The sequence below is a fragment of the Hyperolius riggenbachi genome, chromosome 9 (genome assembly GCF_040937935.1).
Source record: "Hyperolius riggenbachi isolate aHypRig1 chromosome 9, aHypRig1.pri, whole genome shotgun sequence".
Classification (NCBI taxonomy): Eukaryota; Metazoa; Chordata; class Amphibia; order Anura; family Hyperoliidae; genus Hyperolius; species Hyperolius riggenbachi.
In genome coordinates, this window is record NC_090654.1 from 285,919,542 (window position 1) to 285,944,655 (window position 25,114).

Sequence of the window (25,114 nt, forward strand, 5' to 3'; positions counted from 1 at the left end):
TTAATTTCCATACTGTATACTCACCAGTGATGTGCAAACATGCCAATATTCTTTGTGCATTCATTTTTGCGAAAATAATGTTAAATTCGATTTTCGAGCAAAAATGCCATCAAAAATAAGCTTGGTTATTTTTCACGATTTTCACACTTTTCACAAACTTTCACTATTTTTCGGTAAAAGTATTGTTTTTCTACAATTTCACGCTTTTTGCAGTAAAATATAGATTTTCGCATTTTTTGCAAAAAAATTTTCAAAATCGAAAATAGCATTTTCAATGCGCAAATGACTTTGGCCTGATTCTCACCCTTATTGCAGCATATTTATCTTATACTGTGGTGGCCCCTTTTCAATGCACACCACAATGGTGGTCACACCAAATGGACAGGTGCATGGAATGTTTTGGTTTAATTAACTTCCTAAAAACACACACACACACACACACACTCACACGCACGCACTAAAAAAAAGAAGTTGTGCTATTGTATGTCACCACCATATGTAGTGACATGTAGTAAAATACAGTAAATTATTCAGCATACCCACTTTCATGTTAATCTTCCTGGTTTCCACATCAGAAACACTTTCTATATCTATATATTGCTGTATGTTGGTATTCAGCCCCGTCCTCCCAGTGATGTTTAACCTGGGCTGATTAGCTATGCAGAATCTCCCCCCCCCCCCCCAGCATTCTGGGGATCAGGTTGTCGCCACCTGTGATAAATTTAAGATTGTAAATCAGGGAGAGAAAATATTTTTACAATGGGCAAACACTGACTAAATAATTTATAAAATGATGTTGTAAATATTTTTTTTCCTCATAAAGTAATTTTCCCTACAGTTCCTGTTTAACCACTTTACCCCCACGCGTACGAATTTCTCCGTCCCTTTTTCCATCCTTTCACCACCAGGGACGGAGAAATCCGTACTTTCCACGCTCCCGCTCGCTCTAGCATGCACTCCCGCTCGTAAACACGCCGCTGGCCCGGAGATCAATGAACGGGAAAATCCATTCCCGTTCGTTGATCTAAGCCCCGCAATGATCATCTGCTTCTCCGATAAGCAGCGCGATCATTGTGAAAAAAAAAAAAACTTTCCGAGCCTCCTAGTACTTCCTGCAAGCGTCCTTGCAGGTCGAATTAAACAAAAAGTTACAGTTGCCATCTTGTGGCCAAATAGGAAAACTACACCCTAAAGCATTTTTCACATACAAATAAATTAGTTTTACACAAAAAATTAACTCCTTACCTCCCACACTCCCCAATTTTTTTTATTTGTAATTAAAAAAAAATTGCAATTAAAAAAAAATACATAAATAGTTACCTTAGGGACTGAACTTTTTAAATATTTATGTCAAGAGGGTATAACACTGTTACTTTATAAACTACGGGCTTGTAATTAGGGATGGATGCAAAACTGAAAGAAATGCACCTTTATTTCCAAATAAAATATTGGCGCCAAACATTGTGATAGGGACATAATTTCAACGGTTTTATAATTGGGAATAATGGGCAAATACATTTCATGGGTTTTAATTACAGTAGCATGCATTATTTAAAAACTATAAAGGCCGAAAACTGAAAAATAATACATTTTTTCCCACATTTTTTCCTATTTTCCCATTAAAAAACAATTAGAATAAAATAATTCTTGGCATAATGTCCCAACTTAAGAAAGCCTAATTGGTGGCGAAAAAAACAAGATACAGTTCATTTCATTGCGATAAGTACTGATAAAGTTATTGGCAAATGAATGGAAGGAGCGCTGAAAGGTGAAAATTGCTCTGGTGCTCAAGGGGTAAAACCCCTCAGTGGTGAAGTGGTTAAACAGGAACTGCAATGAAAATAAGATAATGAATAAAATTGCTTATTTTTTACAATATTCATCTATAGTTTATTTAGTCAGCGTTTGTCCATTGTAAAATCTTTCCTCTCTCTGATTTACATTCTGACATTTATCACTGGTGGTGACATCTTTAGTTCTGCCAGGTGATCTGTACGGAATGTTCGTTACTGAGAGTTCTATGTACAGGGGGGCGATACTGCTTGCTTGGCAGTTGGAAATCTCCCACAGTGCAACAAGGTTTACAGAAAGTAAACTGACAGAACCATGGTCCTGACATCACACTGTGGGAGGGGTTTCATCACAATATCAGCCATACAGCGCCCCCTGATGATCCATTTGAGAAAAGGAATAGATTTCTCATGGGAAAGAGGGTATCAGCTACTGATTGGGATGAAGTTCAATCCTTAGTTACAGTTCCTCTGTAAACTTGGGATGTTTCTCATCTAACCAGGCCAACGAATATGATTAAAATACAAAGACGACCAGTTGTATCTATTTCATTTTTAACTGGCAATACCACTAAATTTAAATCCCAGAAACAAATGTTATTTAATTTTGGAAAATGTGGAAAGCGGCCAAACTATTTGCAGTATATTATTGCTTTCGGTGTCCCCATTGCAGTAATGTCCCCTCAGATCCTTTCCCTGGGTCCTCTTTTGAGCTTTGTGGTTTTAATATGAAGATCAGTGGTCTCAGGGACAGGAAATGAGGGACAACAATCAAAATTTACTGGGATCCAAATTTCCTCATGTTACTTAAAGGGAACCTAAACTGAGAAGGATATGGATTTTTCCTTTTAAAATAATACCAGTTGCCTGACTCTCCTGCTGATCCTGTGTCTCTAATACTTTTAGCCACAGCCCCTGAACAAGCATGCAGATCAGGTGCTCTGACTGAAGTCAGACTGGATTAGCTGCATGCTTGTTTCAGGTGTGTGATTCAGCCACTACTGCAGCCAAAGAGATCAGCAGGACTGCCAGGGAACTGGTATAGTTTAAAAGGAAACATCCATATCCCTCTCAGTTAAGGTTCCCTTTCAGAAAAGAAGCTTGAGTTATCTTCTCCTTCTTCATTACAGTACCATTGCTCAGCCCATGTACAAACATCCCAATAATTGTGACTGAGGCCACTGGCATACTGATCACCATAGCAGCCATAGCTGCTGCTATGGGGCCCACAGCCAAGGGGTGTCTGGTGGTCTCAGTTAGTTATCAGGGGTTCTTCTGTGCTGTCTGCTTCATAGAGACCCATGGCGGGCTCCTGAACTGCACAGTAGCAAGGGAAGCGCTGAAAGGGAAGAGACACTCATATGTAGTATGTCTCTTGCTGCTCTATCTCTCCAGTACATACTCCCATAGTAATTACTATGGTGTACAGACGGGAGGGGCAGAGCAGCAATGGAGAAATACCAGAGAGGTGTGTCTCTTCCTTTCAGCACTTCCCTTGCTACTCTAGAGTTCCTCTCACTACTCTGCATATGGAGTGTGGGGCTACCTATATTTGGAGGTACTAATCTGGCTTCCTATACATAGGGCTAATCTGGTTGCCTATATTTGGGGGACTTTTCTGTTGCTTGCTTTATTAGAAGCCTGAACTGTGGTAAAAAATAATATAAATGGGGATATTTGTGCAGTTTCCATGCTTCAGGGTGTCCCTACCATCCCATCCATCATTGGTCCAATCACTGCACTTGCTGCTACTGTACGCAGAGAGACCATCAGCTCCAACTAGAACAACAGGCATCCGTGAACCGTGATTGGCTGGTTTGGTTGCAGTGCCCCTGCCTGATTGGCTGCAACTGACATGACTCCAGATCAGCTGAAGCTGTGGTGTGCACTTGGAGGATCTAATGACTGCATAAAGGACTGGCACATCCCAGGCTCAAGTCAACTCCAGCCACATTGCTTACTCTGACTGGCATGTATATCGGGCACAAAAGTATAGATCCGGCCTTGGGTCCATCCTGTTCAAGCTCTTCTGCAATACTAATATGCTGGAGGGAGGAAATTAGCTCAGGTTAGATACTCACCTAGAGGGAAGGCTCTGGATCCTATAGAGCCTTCCTTTCTCTTTGTTCCCCCATTGTCTCCTGTTCTAAACTCCCACCTTCTGGACTCCTTGACAGCCTTCAGAAATATGTATCCTTATTGCTAATACGTGAGCCCAGTACGGATCTGCTCATCTTCAGAAGTCCTCAGGGACACGAGTACTTCCAATGCCTTCAGGAAGAGTTCTGGAGAGCTATTTGGCCTGTAGGTTGAATAGCTTCTATGGGGATAAAGACAAACAGTGCAACGCATTTCACGGGTATGTTCCCGCTTCCTCAGGCAATAAACAGATAGGAGTACACAGTATAGTCTCAAGGTCACGAATAACGCCTCTGTGTTAACAGAGACGCTATTCATGACCTTGAGACTATACTGTGTACTCCTATCTGTTTATTGCCTGAGGAAGCGGGAACATACCCGTGAAACGCGTTGCACTGTTTGTTTTGGAGTATATTAATAAACCTGTTGTCATAAAACTGACGATATCTTGTCTGCTTTGGGAAGGCGAGTCCACCACCACCTCCTGAGGGATTTTAAGCCTTTTAGAACCTTTTATCCTGCTGGCGCCTCTGTTCACTCTTACATTAGCTTCTATGGGGGACTCCGCTGGAATGAAGAACTGGAGACAGGACTGGGGAGGCTCTATGGGATCCAACCCCTTCCCTCTTCTTAGATGACTATATAATTTTTTCTCTTTAGGTTCACTTTAATGATGAGTGAGCAAGGTTGTTGAGTTAATGGTGAAAGACAACCCTCTATGTGGCATTAACTAGTTAAAACATTAAACCGAGGCAGCTACAGCTGGCAGTGTGATGGTTGTTGGACTCAATAGAAGTCTGGGCTTATATAAGCAGACTAGTTGATGACCCGGCGTTGCCCGGGTATGTATTTGGCTGCTATTGGCTGCGCCCACTTTTGCTAACCCTGACACACAAACACTCAATGCCCAAGTTTGTGAGCTTAGGCGTCCTTGGCATCAATAATTTGTATTTTCCCAGTGAAATGAAACAAATCTCATTGGCTGTTTGTGGCTCTGCCCCTTTTCTGAATTTGAACCCCAGTGACCCAAAGACTCCAGTGACCCAATTAATATTAATCCCAGTCACCCAGTAACCAACTGTGCAAAGTTTGAGAACCCTACGATTAACAGTGAAGAACGGCTGCAGTTTACATTTTCCCAGGGAAATCTGTTTTTGACTCCACCCAATTTTTTTACAATGACACACAGTCACTCAGTGACCAAGTTTGTGAGCTTTTGGGTTCCTGGCATCAAAATTGTGTAAATGGAAGCAGTTTATCCAGCAAAGCAATCTGATTTGTGGCTCTGCCCCTTTAGTGAATTTGAACCCCAGTCACCCAATGACTGACTGTATCAGGTTTGAGGCCTCTGCCATTAACAGTGTAAGAATAGTAGTAATGTAAATATTCCCCTTGAAAATCAATAGGTGAATTTTGATTGGCTGTTGTAGGCTCCACCTACATTTCTGAATATGTATCCCAGTCACCCAGTGGCCAACTGTGTCAAGTTTGAGAACCCTGCCATTAACAGTGTAAGACTGGCTGCAGTTTATATTTTCCCATGTAAAAAGTTAGTTGTTTTTGGCTCCGCCCACTGTTTCTAACTTTGACATACAGTCACTCAATAACCAAGTTTATGAGCTTTGGGGTCCTTGGCATCAATTCGTTGCATTTTCCCATTGAAATTAAACAAATCTGATTGGCTGTTTGTATCCCGCCCCCTTTTCATAATTTAAACCCCAGTCTCCCAGTGATTGACTGTAGCAGATTTGAGGCCTCTGCCATTAAAAATGTAACAATGGCAGCAATGTAAATATTCCCCTTGAAAATCAATAGGTGAATTTTGATTGGCTGTTGTAGGCTCCACCCACTTTCTGAATATTAATCCCAGTCACCCAGTGGCCAACTGTGTCAAGTTTGGGAACCCTGCCATTAACAGTGTAAGAATGGCTGCCGTTTATATTTTGCCATGTAAACAATGTAGTTGTCACAATCTGTATCTGCTGGTGACGTCATGAATGAACTACCTTTGTTTCACCAGCAGATGTCATCATTCTCCTCTGGAATTTGGCAGCATGAACTACTCTCTGCTCACCAGCAGAGGGCTCACTCCTACAGGAATGGTATTTCTCCACAGACTGTTGCTAGGAGGTGGTCTGGACTGTCACATGATCTCCCAGCATGGTATTTAAAACACACCTGAACATACACTGGGTTTGCTCTGCATAAATCACCTTATGCAGCGAGGCCCTTGTATTTACTCTGAATTACATGTATGCTATTGAATACATTTGCCTGCAAGACATTGTCTGTTCATACCTGATCATTGTGGTGGTGCATGTATGCCTATTGAATGCATTTGCCTGCTAGATATTGTTCATTGTTGCTGTGCATGAGTTTAATGCACAGCATGTTACTTTGTTTCATTACTGATAAAATCTCCATTATTCTTTATTCCTGGTTTTTCAGTTCTTTCCTAATCAGTAACATTTCTGCCTTGTTGCGGGTGTGTGCATTGTTCCCTGTGCAGCGCACAATCTCCATGCAATTCTTAACAGTGGTTGTTGGTGCCACCCACTTTTTCTAACCTTGACATACAGTCACTCAATTAACAAGTTTATGAGCTTTGGTATCAATAATTTGTATATTCCCATTGAAATTAACCACTTAACCCCCCCAGTACTAAATTTCTCCGTCCCTCTGCGCACCGCTTCGCCCCCAGGGACAGAGAAAGGCGCACTTGTTTGTTTACTGGCTGGGAGTAGGCGGGGAACTCGCGCGCACACTCCAGCCAGCCAGCACAGCAGGTGACTAATTGGACGTTAGGAACAAGCGTTCCTAAATCCAATTAGACTCGCCGATTGCGGATAGAATGAAGACTGCTTCAAACAGAAGCAGTCTTCATTCATAACAATCTAAAGTAAACAAACGTGCAGCGCGCGATCACGCGCCCCCGCGACCCGCGCGCGCGCACACGCACCCCCGCTCTGCAGTCCAATGATTGGTTATGGGGACCCCAGTCCCCAATAACCAATCATATTACAGAAAAAAAAAGAATGGCAGCAGTGCTGAAAGGTAAAAATCGCGCTGGTGTTTCAGGGGTAAAACCCCTCAGTTGTGAAGTGGTTAACCAAATCTGATTGGCTGTTTGTGGCCCACCCCCTTTCTTAATTTGAACCCCAGTTACCCAGTGACCAACTGTAGCAGGTTTGAGGCATCTGCTATTAACAGTGTAAGAATGGCAGAAATTTAAATATTCCCCTTGAAAATCAACAGGTACATTTTGATTGGCTGTTGTAGAATCCACCCAGTTTCCTGAATATTGATTCCAGTCATCCAGTGACCAACTGTGCAAAGTTTGAGAACCCTGCCATTAACAGTGTAAGAATGGCTGCAGTTTATATTTTGTTTCCCACTTTTTTGTAACCTTGACACACAAGTTTGTGAGGTTTCAGGTTCCTGGCATCAAAAATGTGTGAATGGAAGCAGTTTATCCACCAAGGAAATCTGATTGGCTGTTTGTGGCTGCGCCCCTTTAGCTAATTTGGACTCCAGTCACCCAATGACCGACTGCAGCAAGTTTGAAGCCTCTGCTATAAGCAGTGTAAGAATGGCAGCAGGTTAAATATTCCCCTTGAAAATCAATAGGTGAATTTTTATTGGCTGTTGCAGGCTCCACCCACTTTCCTAAATCTTAATCTCTTTTACCCAGTGACGAAGTGTGGCAAATTTGAGAACCCTGCAATTAACATTGAAGAAGGGCTGCAGTTTACATTTTCCCAAGGAAATCTCTTTTTGACTCCACCCAGTTTTTGTAACCTTGACACACAGTCACTCAATGACCAAGTTTGTAAGCTTTTGGGTTCCTGGCATCAAAATTGTGTGAATGGAAGCAGTTTATATAGCAAAAAAAAAAATCTGATTGGCTGTTTGTGGCTCTGCCCCTTTAGTGAATTTGAACCCCAGTCACTTAATGACCGACTGTAGCAAGTTTGAGGCCTCTGCCATTAACAGTGTAAGAATAGCAGCAGTTTAAATATTCCCCTTTAAAATCAATAGGTGAATTTTGATTGGCTGTTGTAGACTCAACCCACTTTTCTGAATATTAATCCCAGTCACCAAATGACCAACTGTGTCAAGTTTGAGAACCCTGCCATTAACAGCGTAAGAATAGCTGCAGTTTACATTTTCCCATGTAAAACGTAAGTTGTTTTTGGCTCCGCCCACTGTTTCTAACTTTGACATACAGTCACTTAATGACCAAGTTTATGAGCTTTGAGGTCCTTGGCATCAATTAGTTGCATTTTCCCATTGAAATTAAACAAATCTGATTGGCTGTTTGTATCCCGCCCCCTTTTCAGAATTTAAACCCGAGCAATCCAGTGACCAACTGTGTCAAGTTTGAGAACCCTGCCAATAACAGAATGGCTGAAATCAATATAACAAATCTGATTGGCTATTTGTGGCTTCACTCCCTTTAATGAATTTAGACCCCAGTCACCCAATGACTGACTGTATCAGATTTGAGGCCTCTGCCATTAACAGTGTAAGAATGGTAGCAATGTAAATATTGCCCTTGAAAATCAATAGGTGAATTTTGATTGGCTGTTGTGGCTCCACCCACTTTCTGAATATTAATCCCAGTCACTCAGTGGCCCACTGTGTCAAGTTTGGGAACCCTGCCATTAACAGTGTAAGAATGGCTGCCATTTATATTTTGCCATGTAAAAAAATGTAGTTGTTGGAGCCCACCACTTTTTCTAACCTTGACATACAGCCACTCAATTACCAAGTTTATGAGCTTTGGGGTCCTTGGTATCAATAATTTGTATATTTCCATTGAAAGCAAATCTGATTGGCTGTTTGTTGCCCCACCCCTTTCTTAATTTGAACCCGTCACCCAGTGACCAACTGTATCAGGTTTGAGGCATCTGCTATTAACAATGTAAGAATGGCAGCAATTTAAATATTCCTCTTGAAAATCAACAGGTACATTTTTTATTGGCTGTTGTAGATTCCACCCATTTCTTGAATATTAATTACAGACATCCAGTAACCAACTGTGCAAAGTTTGAAAACCCTGCTATTAACATGGTAAGAATAGCTGCAGTTTATATTTTCCAAGTGAAATTTGTTTTTGGCTCTGTCCACTTTTTTGTAACCTAGACAGATAGGGCCTGATTCACAAAACGGTGCAAACTTTTTCGTGGACTTTTGCGCGCGCAAAGTGCCGCGATCGCGCGAATCGCGGCACTTTGCGCGCGCAAAAGTCCACAAAAAAGTTTGCACCGCTTTGTGAATCAGGCCCATAGTCACTCAATGACCAAGTTTGTGAGGTTTCAGGTTCCAGGCATCAAAAATGTGTGAATGGAAGCAGTTTATCCACCAAGGAAATCTATTTGGCTGTTTGTGGCCCTGCCCCTTTAGTGAATTTGGACCCCAGTCACCCAATGACTGACTGTAGCAAGTTTGAAGCCTCTACCATTAAAAGTGTAAGAATAGCAGCAGTTTAAATGTTCCCCTTGAAAATCAATAGATTAATTTTTATTGGCTGTTGAAGACTCCACCCACTTTCCTGAATGTTAATCTCATTCACCCAGTGACCAAGTGTGCCAAGTTTGAGAACCCTGCCATTAACAGTCTAAAAATGGTTGCAGTTTGCATTTTTCCCATTAAAAATGAATGGCTGAAATTTTATTGGCTGTTTTATGCTCCGCCCACTTTTCCTGGATTTGTAACCTCGGTCACCAAGTGCCCAACTGTGCCAAGTGTGGGGACTCTGGCTTGATTACTGTGAGAATGGCAGCCTGTTGCATTTTTTCCATTGACATGAATGGGTGAAATCTGATTTGCTGTTGGTAGCTCCGCCCAGGTGTGCCGGGGGGGACGCGAGACCCCCAGAACATATCATCCCAGGTAGTAAGGGATCTGTATACCAAGTTTTGCTCAAATCGGTCAGGGCATTGTCGAGTGATCGCGGCACACACACACACACACATATACACATACTGTACATACATACAGAATCTTCTCAAAAAATTAGCATATTGTGATAAAGTTCATTATTTTCTGTAATGTACTGATAAACATTAGACTTTCATATATTTTAGATTCATTACACTACAACTGAAGTAGTTCAAGCCTTTTATTGTTTTAATATTGATGATTTTGGCATACAGCTCATGAAAACCCAAATTTCCGATATCAAAAAATTAGCATATTTCATCCGACCAATAAAAGAAAAGTGTTTTTAAAACAAAAAAAGTCAACCTTCAAATAATTATGTTCAGTTATGCACTCAATACTTGGTTGGGAATCCTTTTGCAGAAATGACTGCTTCAATGCGGCGTGGCATGGAGGCAATCAGCCTGTGGCACTGATCAGGTGTTATGGAGGCCCAGGATGCTTCGATAGCAGCCTTAAAGAGAAACTCCAACCAAGAATTGAACTTTTTCCCAATCAGTAGCTGATACCCCGTTTTACATGAGAAAGACAATGATTTTCACAAACAGACCATCAGGGGGCGCTGTGTGACTGATTTTGTGCTGAAACCCCTCCCACAAGAGGCTCTGAATACCGCGGTACTGCTGGCAAACTGCCACAATGTAACAATGTTCAGAGACAGGAAATAGCTGTTATTAGCTGTCTGTAACAGACAGAGCAGCTAGAAACAGCTAAATAACCTGCCCACAGTAACAATGTCACCATGTAATAAATGTCAGAATGTGAATCTGGGAGAGGAAAGATTTTACAATGAGCAAACACTGACTAAATCATTTATACATAATTATGGTAAAAAATGAAGCACTTTTTTTACTACATTATTTTCACTGGAGTTCCTCTTTAAGCTCATCCAGAGTATTGGGTCTTGCGTCTCTCAACTTTCTCTTCACAATATCCCACAGATTCTCTATGGGGTTCAGAGCAGGAGAGTTGGCAGGCCAATTGAGCATAGTAATACTATGGTCAGTAAACCATTTACCAGTGGTTTTGGCACTGTGAGCAGGTGCCAGGTCGTGAGGAAAAATGAAATCTTCATCTCCATAAAGCTTTTCAGCATACATACATTTTATATATATAGATTGTTTTGCCATAATGCTCATACCAAAATTGTACATCTGTCATTGGGAAGGGGGGGCGCGGGGGCTAATATTTGCTAGTAACCCACCTTTCGTTCCTTTTTTAACTTTTTGCGGACCGCTGCAGTATAAATCTACGTCGGGCAGGTGGCGCTGCGGTTCTGACCGGACGTAAACTCTACGTCCCATTCACCACGCGTTCCCGCCCGACACCGCCGCTCTCGCCGCTTTCCATCCGCCGCAATTAGCAGCCCTGACGCCTCTATGACGGCAGAACACTGTGAGCCGGGCAGGAGCTGTTTTCATTGGCTCCTGGTCCTGTCATTCTTGTAAGCCGTTCCCATTGGCTTACATTGAGTGACAGGGTCAGGAGCCAATGAAAGCGGCTCCTGACTGGCGCACAGAGCTCTGCTGTCATAGAGACGGCAGAGAGAGCTGCCTGTGGTGGGGCCAGAGTGGCGTGACCGGCGGGAGCGGCAGATTTTTTTCGGCGATTCGTCGGGATGCGGTGTTTTAGCGTGCCAACAGCCTCTGGTCCTTAAGGGGGCAGAGGCTGCTTGTACCAAAGTGGTTAAAAAGGAGGCGGCTGATATTATTTGACAATAGTCATGATTGATTGTCCATGACAACCCTACCTGCGGTACTGAAGGTCCTTTTCAACAGAACACTGGATGCTGGGCAAGAAAGAACCCAGATGGCATACTGTGCCAATTGTGGGCAGATGTCAAGCTTGTTGACCCAAAACTTATGGTGTCACCACTGCCCAAACATGCCTCATCCTCATAACTACCACCAACATGAACAACAACAAAAGGAACCTATATAATTGTGCACCATGAATTTTAGCCATAGTACATGGCTATGGCCCTTTGCTTCTGTTGCTCGAGCCGGTACACAATACATTTCTCCATCTATCCTATACAGTAAAATGCAAGTGTCCCTGCGTCTGTCCGTGTCAGTGCTTTTTAGCATTGCGCATGTGCAGGGACAGACGCAGGGACACTGCCGAGAGTCGGAGGAGGACGGGGCCAAAAGGGGCCGGCGTGTGTGCGCGCGGCATGCGTGCGGGCGGCGTGTGTGCGCGTCACATGTGCGTGGTACGTGAGAGCACGCGCCACGTGTACACGCGCGGCGGGCGGCAAAGTAAAAACAGACCTAGCCCGTTTTTAAACTGGCTAAGGTCACTAGTGTATATATATAAAATCGTATGTATGTGTGTATGTACAGTATGTATGTGCTGCGATGACTCAAACGCCTTGACTGATTTGAATGAAACTTGGTATACAGATCCCTTACTACCTGGGATGGTATGTTCTGGGGGTCTCGGGTCCCCCCTGCACACGTGGGCGGAGCTACAAACAGCAAATCAGATTTCACCCATTCATGTCAATGGAAAAAATGTAAAAGGCTGCCATTCTCACAGTAATCAAGCCACAGTCTCCACACTTGGCACAGGTGGTCACTTGGTGACCGAGGTTACAAATCCAGGAAAAGTGGGCGGAGCATAAAACAGCTAATCACATTTCAGCCATTCCTTTTTAATGGGAAAATTTAAACTGCAGCCATTCTTAGACTGTTAATCGCAGGGTTCTCCACAGGGGCGTAGCAATAGGGGTTGCAGAGGTTGCATTGGGGCCCTTGGGCCAGAGGGGACCCAAGGGGCCCTCCCTCAAGTGCAGAATTAGCTCTCTATTGGTCCTGTGCTCATAATAATCACTTCTATAAATACTTTAAATAGTGGTAATCATTAACAAGCTGTTCCCTATTCCCTTCTTGCACCTCTGACACTGTAGTTGCCATTGGCAGGTTTTGGTGCGCCATATAAATTATTATGTATAGAGTGCTTGGGAGGCCCCATTGTGGGACGCCACTGGTTCTGCAACTTGCCTCACTTGGTCACTGGGTAAATGAGATTAAGATTCAGGAAAGTGGGTGGAGCCTTCAACAGCCAATCAAAATTCACCTATTGATTTTCAAGGGGAATAGTTAAACTTCTGCCATTCTTACATTGTTTATGGCAGAGGCTTTAAACTTGCTACAGTCAGTTATTGGGTGACTGGAGTCCAAATTCGCTAAAGGGGTGGGGCCACAAACATCCAATCCAATTTCCTTGGTTGATAAACTGCTTCCATTCACAAATGTTTGATGCCAGGAACCTGAAAGCTCACAAACTTGGTCATTGAGTGACTGTCTGTCAAGGTTACAAAAAAGTGGATGGAGCCAAAAACAAATTTCACTGGGAAAATGGGTGGAGTCTACAACAGCCAATAAAAATTTACCTGTTGATTTTCAAGGGGAATATTTAAATTGCTGCCATTTTTACATTGTTAATGGCAGATGTCTCAAACCTGGCACAGTTGGTCACTGGGTGACTGGTTCAAATTAAGAAAGGGGGCGGGACCACAAACAGCCAATCAGATTTGGTTAATTTCAATGGGAATATACAAATATTTGATACCAAATACTCCAAAGCTCCAAACTTGGTAATTGAGTGACTGTATGTCAAGGTTAGAAAAAGTGGGGGGCGCCAACAACTACATTTTTTACATGGCAAAATATAAATTGCAGCCATTCTTACACTGTTAATGGCAGGGTTCCCAAACTTGACAAAGTTGGCCACTGGGTGACTGGGATAAATATTCAGAAATGTGGGTGGAACCCTCAACAGTCAATCAAAATTCACCTATTGATTTTCAAGGGGAATATTTACATTACTACTATTCTTACACTGTTAATGGCAGAGGCCTCGAACCTGATACAGTCAGTCATTGGGTGACTGGGGTCCAAATTCACTAAAGGGAGTGTAGCCACAAACAGCCAATCAGATTTGTTAGATTGATTTCAGCCATTCTGTTTTGGCAGGGTTCTCAAACTTGACACAGTTGGACACTGGATGGCTGGGATTAATGTTAAAGGACTTACGAGGCCAAAATCTGCCCCCAAAACGTAAAAAAAGTTAACTACCTGCATGACTTTGTAAGGCACGGAGGACGCCGTCCGCGCCCTCCATGCTGTTCCACCTGGTCCCCTCCGCTCAATAGCCCTCCGAAAGGCTGCGACCCCACGGTCCGGGTCGGTATCTGCAGCCTGCATAAAGATGGCCGCCAGAGCTGGCCACGGCTGCGCAGTCCGCATAGCCGTTACTGCGGCTGCGCAGCTCTAGGGCCTATCCCCCGATCCACGCTGCCTGTTACGTGGATCGGGGGATAGGCCCTAGAGCTGCGCAGCCGCAGTAACGGCTATGCGGACTGCGCAGCCGTGGCCAGCTCCGGCGGCCATTTTTATGCAGGCTGCAGATACCGACCCGGACCGTGGGGTCGCAGCCTTTCGGGGGGCTATTGAGCAGAGGGGACCAGGTGGAACGGCGTCCTCCGTGCCTTACAAAGTCATCCAGGTAGTTAACTTTTTTTACGTTTTGGGGGCAGATTTTGGCCTCGTAAGTCCTTTAAGGAAATTGGGTGTAGCCTACAACAGCCAATCAAAATTCACCTATTGATTTTAAAGGGGAATATTTACATTGCTGCCATTGTTACATACTTAATGGCAGAGGCCTCAAATCTGCTACAGTCAATCACTGGGAGACTGGGGTTTAAATTCTGAAAAGGGGGCGGGATACAAACAGCCAATCAGATTTGTTTAATTTCAATGGGAAAATGCAACTAATTGATACCAAGGACCCCAAAGTTCATAAACTTGGTCATTGAGTGACAGTATGTCAATGTTAGAAACAGTGGGCGGAGCCAAAAACATCTAACTTTTTACATGGGAAAAAAATATACAGTAAACTGAAGCCATTTTTACACTGTTAATGGCAGGGTTCTCAAACTTGAAACAGTAGATCATTTGTTGATTAGGATTAATCTTCAGAAAAATGGGTGGAGCCTACAACAGCCAATCAAAATTCACCTATTAATGTTCAAGGGGACCATATACACTGTTAATGGCAGAGGCATCAAACCTGCTACAGTCAGTCATTAAGTGACTGGGGTTCAAATTCACTAAAGGGGCAGAGCCACAAACAGCCAATCAGATTTATTTGCTGGATAAACTGCTTTCATTCATACAATTTTGATGCCAGGAACCCAAAAACTTACAAACTTGGTCACTGAGTGACTGTCTGTCAAGGTTACAAAAACTGAGTGGTGTGAAAAACAGATTTCCCTGGGAAAATGTAAACTGCAGCCGTTCTTCACTTTTAATGGCAGTGTTCTCAAATTTTGCACAGTTGGTTACTGGGTGACTGGGATTAATATTCAGAAAAGTGGGTGGAGCCAATCAAACTTCATCTGTTGATTTTCAAGGGGAATATTAAAATTGCTGCCATTTTTGCACTGTTAATGTCACAAGCCTCAAGCCTGGTACAGTTGGTCATTGGGTCACTGGGGTTCAAATTCAGAAAAGGGGGTGGAGCCACAAGCAGCCAATCAGATTTGTTTTTATTTATGCCAAGGACCTGAAAGCTCACAAACTTGGTCATTGTCCACGTTACAAAAAGTGGGCAGAGCCAAATACAAATTTCACTGGGAAAATATAATCTGCAGGCCTTCGTACACTGTTAATAGCAGGGTTCTCAAACTTTGCCCAGATGGTCACAGGGCGACTGGGCTGAATATTCAGGGAAGTGGGTGGAGCCTATAATAGCCAATCAAAATTCACCTGTTGATTTTCAAGAGGAATATTGAAAATGCTGCCATTTTTCCACTGTTAATAGAAGATGCCTTAAACTTGTTACAGTTAGTCATTGAGTGCCTGAGGTTCAAATGCTGGAGGGGGCAGAGTCACAAACAGCCAATGTTTGTTTAATTTCTATGGGAATATACAAATTATTGATGCCAAAGCTCACAAACTTGGTCATTGAGTGTTTGTGTGTTGATTGCATTCAGGGAAAATCAGGATTGCAAATCGGAATCAGAAACGGAATTGGAATCGGAATTGCGAAATGGATTTACAGTGTGCAGGGGGCCTCAGGCTGATTGAAGGCTGCAAGCTGACTGTGGATGGAAAGGACTCTCATTACAAACGCATGCCAAATTATGCAACAACATGCATGTAAGAAATCCAGAGCTGTCTGCAAGCCATAGGTGGATTCATGACAACATCCTGAGCTGCTCTGAACTGCAGAGTGATTGCAGATGGCAGTGAGACTTATTAAGAATGCAATCAAAACTAAGCAACCAAATGCAAGCAGAGAAATCAAAACTGCTCGGTTGCAGCTCCACTGCAACCGACAGGACATGCTACAGGAGGGATCCTTACAGGGTCGACGTCTACCATTAAGAAAATAGGAGAGTCTCTTTGTAAATAGCAGAATACACCCTTGGCTCAGTTGGACTCATGCCAACTGAAAGATTTTTATAGAGTCATATAGCGTTTTCTTGACATTCCTCTGTGATCGGAGAAGTGGTTCCTTCTGCCATGTTATTGGTTGTCTCTTTAGAATGCCCTTTTGACCTTGTTTTCCATTTACTGTGTCTGTTTTTTTCCTTTCTAAAGGGGGCCTCCTCTTCCGAGCAGCTACTCATGTTGGACTGTAGAGAGCTCCTTGGAGAGCTGGCCATTGGGTCATAGTCTATGGAGTGGTATTTTCTCTCTTTTTTTCCTCTGGCTATTCTCATGTTGCAGGAAAATACCTTCCCTTCTTCATAACCAGTATGATATTTTTCATTCGTATCCTTTTCACTCTGTTACTGGATTGGCACCAATTTTTGTTCAATTACAGTCAATCGACTCTCTATATACTGTTCTTTGGATGCTTTTATCTGATCTGCCTTTGTACTTGTTATTTCAGTCTCTAGTTTATTATAGTCAGTTTCTGACTCTTCAATTGCCAAATCCGCAACCAAAAGTGCAAATTGTTTTAAGACACTGTCACACTCTGGCAGGCAAATGAATCCTGGCTTGGGATAATTGTTTATAAAAATCTTATCCCTCTAGGTGCTCTCTGCACAGACTTACAGTGGTGTGAAAAACTATTTGCCCCCTTCCTGATTTCTTATTCTTTTGCATGTTTGTCACACTTAAATGTTTCTGCTCATCAAAAACCGTTAACTATTAGTCAAAGATAACATAATTGAATACAAAATGCAGTTTTAAATGATGGTTTTTATTATTTAGTGAGAAAAAAAACCTCAAAACCTACATGGCCCTGTGTGAAAAAGAAATTGCCCCCTGAACCTAATAATTGGTTAGGCCACCCTTAGCAGCAATAACTGCAATCAAGCGTTTGCGATAACTTGCAACAAGTCTTTTACAGCGCTTTGGAGGAATTTTGGCTAACTCATCTTTGCAGAATTGTTGTAATTCAGCTTTATTTGAGGGTTTTCTAGCATGAACCGCCTTTTTAAGGTCATGCCACAACATCTCAATAGGATTCAGGTCAGAACTTTAACTAGGCCACTCAAGTCTTCGTTTTGTTTTTCTTCAGCCATTCAGAGGTGGATTTGCTGGTATGTTTTGGGTCATTGTCCTGCTGCAGCACCCAAGATCGCTTCAGCTTGAGTTGACAAACAGATGGCCGGACATTCTCTGTCAGGATTTTTTGGTAGACAGTAGAATTCATGGTTCCACCTATCACAGCAAGCCTTCCAGGTCCTGAAGCAGCAAAACAACCCCAGACCATCACACTACCACCACCATATTTTACTGTTGGTATGATGTTCTTTTGCTGAAATGCTGTGTTACTTCTACGCCGGATGTAACGGGACACGCACCTTCCAAAAAGTTCAACTTTTGTCTCGTCGGTCCACAAGGTATTTTCCCAAAAGTCTTGGCAATCATTGAGATGGTTTTTTTTGCAAAATTGAGATGAGCCTTAATGTTCTTTTTGCTTAAAAGTGGTTTGCGCCTTGGATATCTGCCATGCAGACCGTTTTTGCCCAGTCTCTTTCTTATGGTGGAGTCGTGAACTCTGACCTTAATTGAGGCAACTGAGGCCTGCAGTTCTTTAGATGTTCTCCTGGGGTCTTTTGTGGCCTCTCGGATGAGTTTTCTCTGCGCTCTTGGGGTAATTTTGGTCAGCCGGCCGCTCCTGGGAAGGTTCATCACTGTTCCATGTTTTGCCATTTGTGGATAATGGCTCTCATTGTGGTTCGCTGGAGTCCCAAAACTTTAGAAATTGCTTTATAACCTTTACCAGACTGATAGATCTCAATTACTTTTGTTCTCATTTGTTCCTGAATTTCTTTGGATCTTGGCATGATGTCTAGCTTTTGAGGTGCTTTTGGTCTACTTCTCTGTGTCAGATAGCTCCTATTTAAGTGATTTCTTGATTGAAACAGGTGTGGCAGTAATCAGGCCTGGGGGTGACTACAGAAATTGAACTCAGGTGTGATAAACCACAGTTAAGTTATTTTTTAACAAGGGGGGCAATCACTTTTTCACACAGGGCCATGTAGATATGGAGTTTTTTTTCTCACTAAATAATAAAAACCGACATTCAAAACTGCATTTTGTGTTCAATTATGTTATCTTTGACTACTAGTTAACGGTTTTTGATGAGCAGAAACATTTAAGTGTGACAAACATGCAAAAGAATAAGAAATCAGGAAGGGGGCAAATAGTTTTTCACACCACTGTATATTTCTTAGAGAGTACCTACATTATAAATTACAGTTTGCTTTAAACCTAATAGGTTGCCAAGATATATAAAAGCGCCCATAATAAAGTGTGATTTTGTCACCCCCAGGGTCTGTATTCCACATTTTGTCTTGAAATCCACCCCAGTATAAAAATTAGGCCAGGGTGATTTCTTTTATTTCCAAACCATAGGTGCAAAGGATGCTGGGAGATTGGAGATTGATGTCATAACTCCACCCCCATGTCCAAGTGATCTAATCCAGGCAGGCAGACAGACATCTGAAATAAGAATGATAGAAAACAGACAGGATAAGACAGGCTGCAGCAGTTCTCCTGTCTTCTGTCTCTCACACTGTGAAAATAGATGTAATTTGATCCAGGCAAGCAGAGAGCAGGGGCACCAGGCTAGAGGGGAGGACACAATGCTGAGTGTGTACTCTGGCAAGGCTTCAGCATGAGGAGAAACTACAGATGTAAATGTGAGTCTGTTCTATCCACTACGATATAAACTTTATATGTGGGGGTTGGACATTATTTCCGTGATCATGATCAACAAGGAGTGACTCAATGTCCTTTCTTTCCTCTCTCAAAGTGAGCTTTGTTGTTTTCCATCTTCTGGAGGTGCCTCCATACTTACAAATGTTTGACAACCCCCAATAGGGTACAGATGAAGCACTAACTACCACTTCAGAGCAGAACAAGTGCTATCCCCCATAGTTACGACCAGTGATGATCGCAATGTGCTAATTACGTTGGCGCTTTATAAACCAATAATAGGAAGAATTAAGATTTTGCTACATTTTGCTTGATTTTCAGAATTACGATTACCATTGTAATGGGAAAATCATAATCACTGAAATTAAACCAAATTTTGAATAATTTTGACCATACATCAAATTTTCGTAATTACAAGTATTTTTCAGGGAAAATTCTTGTGCAAAACACAAAATCATGCTTTAGTGTTACCCATAATTTTTTTTTTCATAATTACACTAAGTTACAGAATTACGAATGGATTTGGAATCAAGGCAAAATGACAACAAAAAATTACTCATTTTCTGATAATTATGAATTAGGATTTTATATCATAATTGCAAATTAAGACTCATCGCTAGTTACAGTATGACAGGTCAAAACTTGTGGAAAAAAGAGATGATGGAGGAGAACTTCCTAAAACGTATGCCTTATTTAAAGGACCACTCCAGTGAAAAAAAGTAAGCAGTAAAAATCTGACAGGTTTTGGACTAGTTTTTTGCTCACTACCAGTTCAGGCAATTTCCTACCTCTATCTGGCCAGCAGGCACCAGTCAGCCAATCAGGTGCGCGGTCAGACACCCTTTGCCTGCCATACCGATCTAGCAGGATTTGCATAAATTAGCATTCAGGTGGGAGGCTTGGTTGGACGTAATCGTGAATTGCATCATTTACAGGGACGCCCCGTGTAGGCACATCTCCCACACAGTCCCCTCCCTAACCACTCACCTGTCAACCGCATCCTGGAAGCTGCAAAACAGAAATTTAAAATCACAAACACTGGTTCGCACGAATGTCAGGGGCCCCAGCCTCTCTCACTTGCTGGGGCCCCCAAACCACCATGCGATACCCAGAGGGAAATGTGGGCGAGCCCTGGTTCTCTCACCTCCAGGGACTTCACCCCCATCACCTCCAAACTGAATGCAAACTGCAACACACATAATTTTTTTTTTTTTTTTTTTGTGTGTGTTGCAGTTTGCATTCAGTTTGGAGGTGATGGGGGTGAAGTCCCTGGAGGTGAGAGAACCAGGGCTCGCCCACATTTCCCTCTGGGTATCGCATGGTGGTTTGGGGGCCCCAGCAAGTGAGAGAGGCTGGGGCCCCTGACATTCGTGCGAACCAGTGTTTGAGGTTTTGGACTAGTCCATCTTCTCTGGGGGATTCTCAAGATTTTCTTTGTTTTCAAAGCATTGCCTTAGCGGCAGTTTAACTGCCAAAATAGTAAGATACCAGTCAGCTTCCCTACATGTTTGAACACTATTTTGTCTGTTAGACTGAGCAACTGTCTTTGGTTTTGAAAACAAAGAAAACCCTGAGAATCCCCCATGAGGAGATGAACTAGTCCAAAAACCTGTCAGTTCGAACATATTTTAACTGCTTACTTTTTTTGCTGGAGTGGGCCTTTAAAATCTAGTAGCAAACAAATCCACAAATAAATCTTGATGAGATGTCATGACTACCTTGCCTGTATAACGCTGAAACAAGTTCTTCAGAGAAGCTTTTACTGCTTTATGAGAAGGTATAAATCTACTGGCAGGGGGCGGAGGCTGCGGGGGATGGGAGTGGCCAGAGGAACTACAAGGTGTGACTCAGCTGAAAAGTACATCAGTCTCTCCGTCCAGCCACAGAGGACCTCCTGGTCTCTTACATCAAGTCTCCTGTAAGTAATAATTCACATAAAGTCCATGCACAATAAGCTGCTCAAATCTCTCTTCAAACTGAGAATATTTGCATTACAAAGTAATTTAATTATTATAATTTAATTACATTACTGGTAATCTGATTTATCAGGAATAATATTAAAAATGATTACTTTTGATGAGACAAGCTTTTTTGTTTTTGTTTTGTTTAAATGGACTGTATACATCACAGTAATTTCTATCTAAAGGTAGCCATACATCAGGTGACTCGAGTCACTCGACGGCCGATTGACCGATCGATGCAATTATTATATTTGTAATCGGCAATGTGAACAATTTTGTGCCGAAATTGGTCGCATTAGTGGGAGGGACATGCTGCAAGATGTAGGGCCGACTGGCTCGATCAGGTGCGTGGCGGTAACAGCGAGCGAAATCGGGGTGAGCGATGAACGCGGCGAAACCCCCAATGCTTTCCCCACCAAATGTGTAATGTACAACCCCCCCTCCCGGCGCCCAGTGCACTATACATTACATGACCGGCCGCCGCTACCTCCGGGTTGGCTCTGGGTGCTGTCCTTCATCTATACACGCACCCCATGTGGTTGCTGGTGCAACGCCGGCGCATGTGTGACATCACATACGCATTACTCCAGCAACCATGTGGGTTGCGTGTGTGGGCGAAAGACTGTGCCTGGAGCGAGCAGTGGACACTGAGAGGTAATGTACTGTGCATTGAGCACGAAGGGGGTAGGGGTGTTGTACATTACACATTAGGGGGCAGCAGTGGGTCAGCAAGGCGGCAGATACAGCATCGCAAGGCCGATTGCAGATCAATTTCAGCATGAAATTAATCTGGAATCGGCTTGAGGTACATGGGCAGCTGACAGATCTCTCTCTTATCAGATTTGACCAGAAAGAGATTTGCTTCTTGGTCGCTAGATGTAAGGCTGCCTTAAGATTCATTTGATACAGTTTATTTTAAGGCAAACAACGGTTGTTGATGTTGGTAAAATTGCCATGCTTTTTTTACTCAAATTCTTGCAGGGGGGCCCGGGGACATCTAGTTACGCCCCTGGATGATATGCACACATTATTCACATTAAGTGAGTCATCTCCACAGACAGCTAAGATTAACATTAACAAACAAAAATCTAAATTCTATTTTTTTGGAATGTGTGTTTAAATGTATACCGTCACTCTAAAATGAGTACTAAATGTTTTAAAGTTTCACCAAATGACTTAGATAAAAATAAAGGTTTAAAGAGAACCAGAGACAAAGCACCCTCATGTATTTTACTACATTTATCAATGGGAACATGACAGTAAACACCTACTGACATGATCGCTGCTGCAGCAGGTACTGCTGGCAGTAGTAGTGCTGCAGCTCAGGCAGTTCTGATCTCTTTCCATGCAAGCTGCATAGCTTTGTCTGCCTTTTCCTGCTGTCAGCTTGTGACTGATTATCATTCACCTGTGTGGGAATCTGCATGTCTGCTCCCATTGGATGACCTCAGTATAAAGATCTGCTTCCTGCAGGGCTCATCGGGTTATCATTGCTTCAGCATAAGCCTGTCTTGCTGTTGCTTCAGCCCCAGATCGTGTTTCTTGTCCTAAAGATACTTTGCTGGTCTTGCATCATATATTGGTTCATTGCCAATATATATGCATACCAGCACGTTTGTTATTTTTCTTGTATTCGTGTTATGTTGATACATTAGTGTCGCTGATGTATACGTACACGAACTGCTTATATCCTGTGTTCAGTTAGTCAGCTTTCCAGCACGTTTTGGTAGTTTGCGCGTATCGTGATCACCCGTGCTGAGTTAGTTATCCTGCTCCTGGTTCTGTTTGTGGATTGCGTTCATCTCTGCGAAGAGATAGCGAATCCTTCTGAGTCCTGTTCCCTGTATTGCTCCAGTCCTAGTCAGTGTTCCTGCTTATGTCATATATCGGTTCATTGCCGATATATACATATGTTAGTCGGACGTTACAAATAGTTTCATTGATAGCTGTAATTGTAATACGCTAGGAAAACATACTTATTGTATATTTGTCTGTGTTACGTTCATCTATCTTGATCCTGCTATTTCCTGACTATCCTGTCCTGTCTTTGTGAGGCACGCCATCGCTGCAACGCATTGGCTGCCTCATTCCAGTCTGTCTTGTTGTGGACGCTTGCTGTCACTAAGTAGCGGCTAGCTAGCAAGCGTTCATTCTGTCTACCTGTCCTGATCTCCTCAGTTCTGGTTTATGCGCTCAGCGCTACCTTGCGCTGAGACGTTATCGCAAAAGTATTGTTTGTGGCTGTCGGATCTGCACCGGCTCTGTCCGCCACAATCTCCTATTGGAGTCAGTCCTCCCCTCCACTATACTAGGGATAGCCTGTTTCCTTGTGCTAGTGTGTGTACCTCCTTCACGTCAGCTCATGCGTTGCATGCTGACTGTGGAGAATACACCACCAAGCCTAACATTATGATAACCTCATTACCAATTTTAAGAAATTTGAAGAACTTAACTCTGAAACAGAAAATGAGTTTTTCTCTGAATGTGCCAGTTTCCTGGCCAATCCCGATCTCCAAGCGACTCCTGTTTCAACCTGGGCACTCCAGCTAAGTTGTATCTTGTTTAAAGGGGAATTGTTACAGTGGGCTTATGATGTCCTCGATCATACCAATTTGAAAGAGAGACCGCTGGAATTTCTAGCGTTTGTGATCCATAACTGGCTGCGCAAAACTAATTTGCCTTACCCTTTTAATGAACTCCTGGCAGCAGGCCAATCAGCTGCTCCTTCAATTGCTTGCAAAAATGATCAGCAAGCAGAGAGTATTACTGATAATTTTCCTGCAGCTTTGAATAAATCACCAAAGGCAGCAAGGTCTAAGGCCAAACGCAAACGTTATAAGAAACATGTCCGATCTGCAGAGTCGTTATTTTTAGCGACTGCGCATCAAACCTGTAATGAGATTCTGCCATTAATGGATAATGAAATGCAATTGTCTTTCAGGGGAGTTAAATCGACTTATGAAACTACTAATGAACTTTCATCCCTGGCTAGGGAAAATAAAGATTTTTGTTTAAAAGAATTATCTGAGTATGATTATGAGGAGATATTACAGAGTATTGAACAAATCAACTTATTTGTGAACCAAGGGAAGTTTGCATACACTACAGTTCAACACTTGCTACAGGTATTGGAGATTCTTAAGAATAAGGAATCTGCCAATCACCTGCTAATTAACCCAATACATGTTCCTGCCACAATCATATCTGCAAACTGTGATCAGCCTGAATGTTCAGCTGTTAAGTATGCATGGGATCCTCCATTCGAGAAGGGAGAGATGGAAGCCCTGGTCTGTGAATGGAAGAATGATTCAAGTTCATTTTGTCAATTTTACAGTGCAAAAAGTGAATTAGTATTGAATGCATGCATTAAGTCGGCCTATAACCTAATAGAGACTGGTGTGTGTAGGTATAACTTTGTGGCTCCTTTGATTGATGTGTGGGAAACGACTTTGGATGATTTTTATGCGACTCAATTTGTTGATACCAGAAAAAAACACAGTCAGCTGGAGATTGTTCCACTTTCTCAGTTCCTGAGGCTCCGCAATCCAGTCAGGTGACCTCTGAACCTTTGTCTCTGAGTTCTTCAGTCTCACAATTGAACTTGACTCCGGATTCGCAAATTTGGCGTTCTGACCCGCCTGCTTCAGCACCTTTGGCTGATTCAGCAGGTGATTCGGAGCTCTTTTTGTGTGAAATTGAAGTTCTTGCAATTCCACCCTGTACCATGGATAACTCAGTGTTACTTCCCAGTAAAACAGAAGCCACTGATACTTTCTTAACCTTGCCCTGCACAAATTTCTCAGCAGAGAATCCAGAGGTCCTGCTGACTTCTGAGTCCAGCCTAGCCAGTACTCATGACTCTTTGTTCAGTGAAACAGACATCAGAAAAATCTTGCCTGCCTCTGCAAACACTTCTGCAGAAATTACCTGTGTTAATAAAGTTCAACTCCTGTCTGATCCAGCAGATGCCAATAGATGCATTACATTATCTTCTGAGTCCCAGCAATCCTGTCTAGAAACCTCAGAACCCCAGCATCTGAATTTCCCAATTTTACAAATGAATGGTGATTCAGATGCACAAACATTGTGTCTTGAT

General features: G+C 42.7%; 1 protein-coding gene across 1 annotated transcript in view; it reads left to right on the forward strand.

Annotated features, from left to right (window-relative positions):
• Positions 1 to 6,074: 6,074 nt before the first annotated feature.
• The window catches only part of LOC137533635 (alpha-1-antitrypsin-like), a 70,290-nt gene continuing 51,250 nt past the window's right edge, over positions 6,075 to 25,114 (forward strand). The window contains exons 1-2 of the mRNA XM_068254976.1: positions 6,075 to 6,092; positions 20,853 to 20,975. The gene's annotated coding sequence lies outside the window, so the exon portion shown is untranslated. The remainder of the gene's footprint in view (positions 6,093 to 20,852; positions 20,976 to 25,114) is intronic.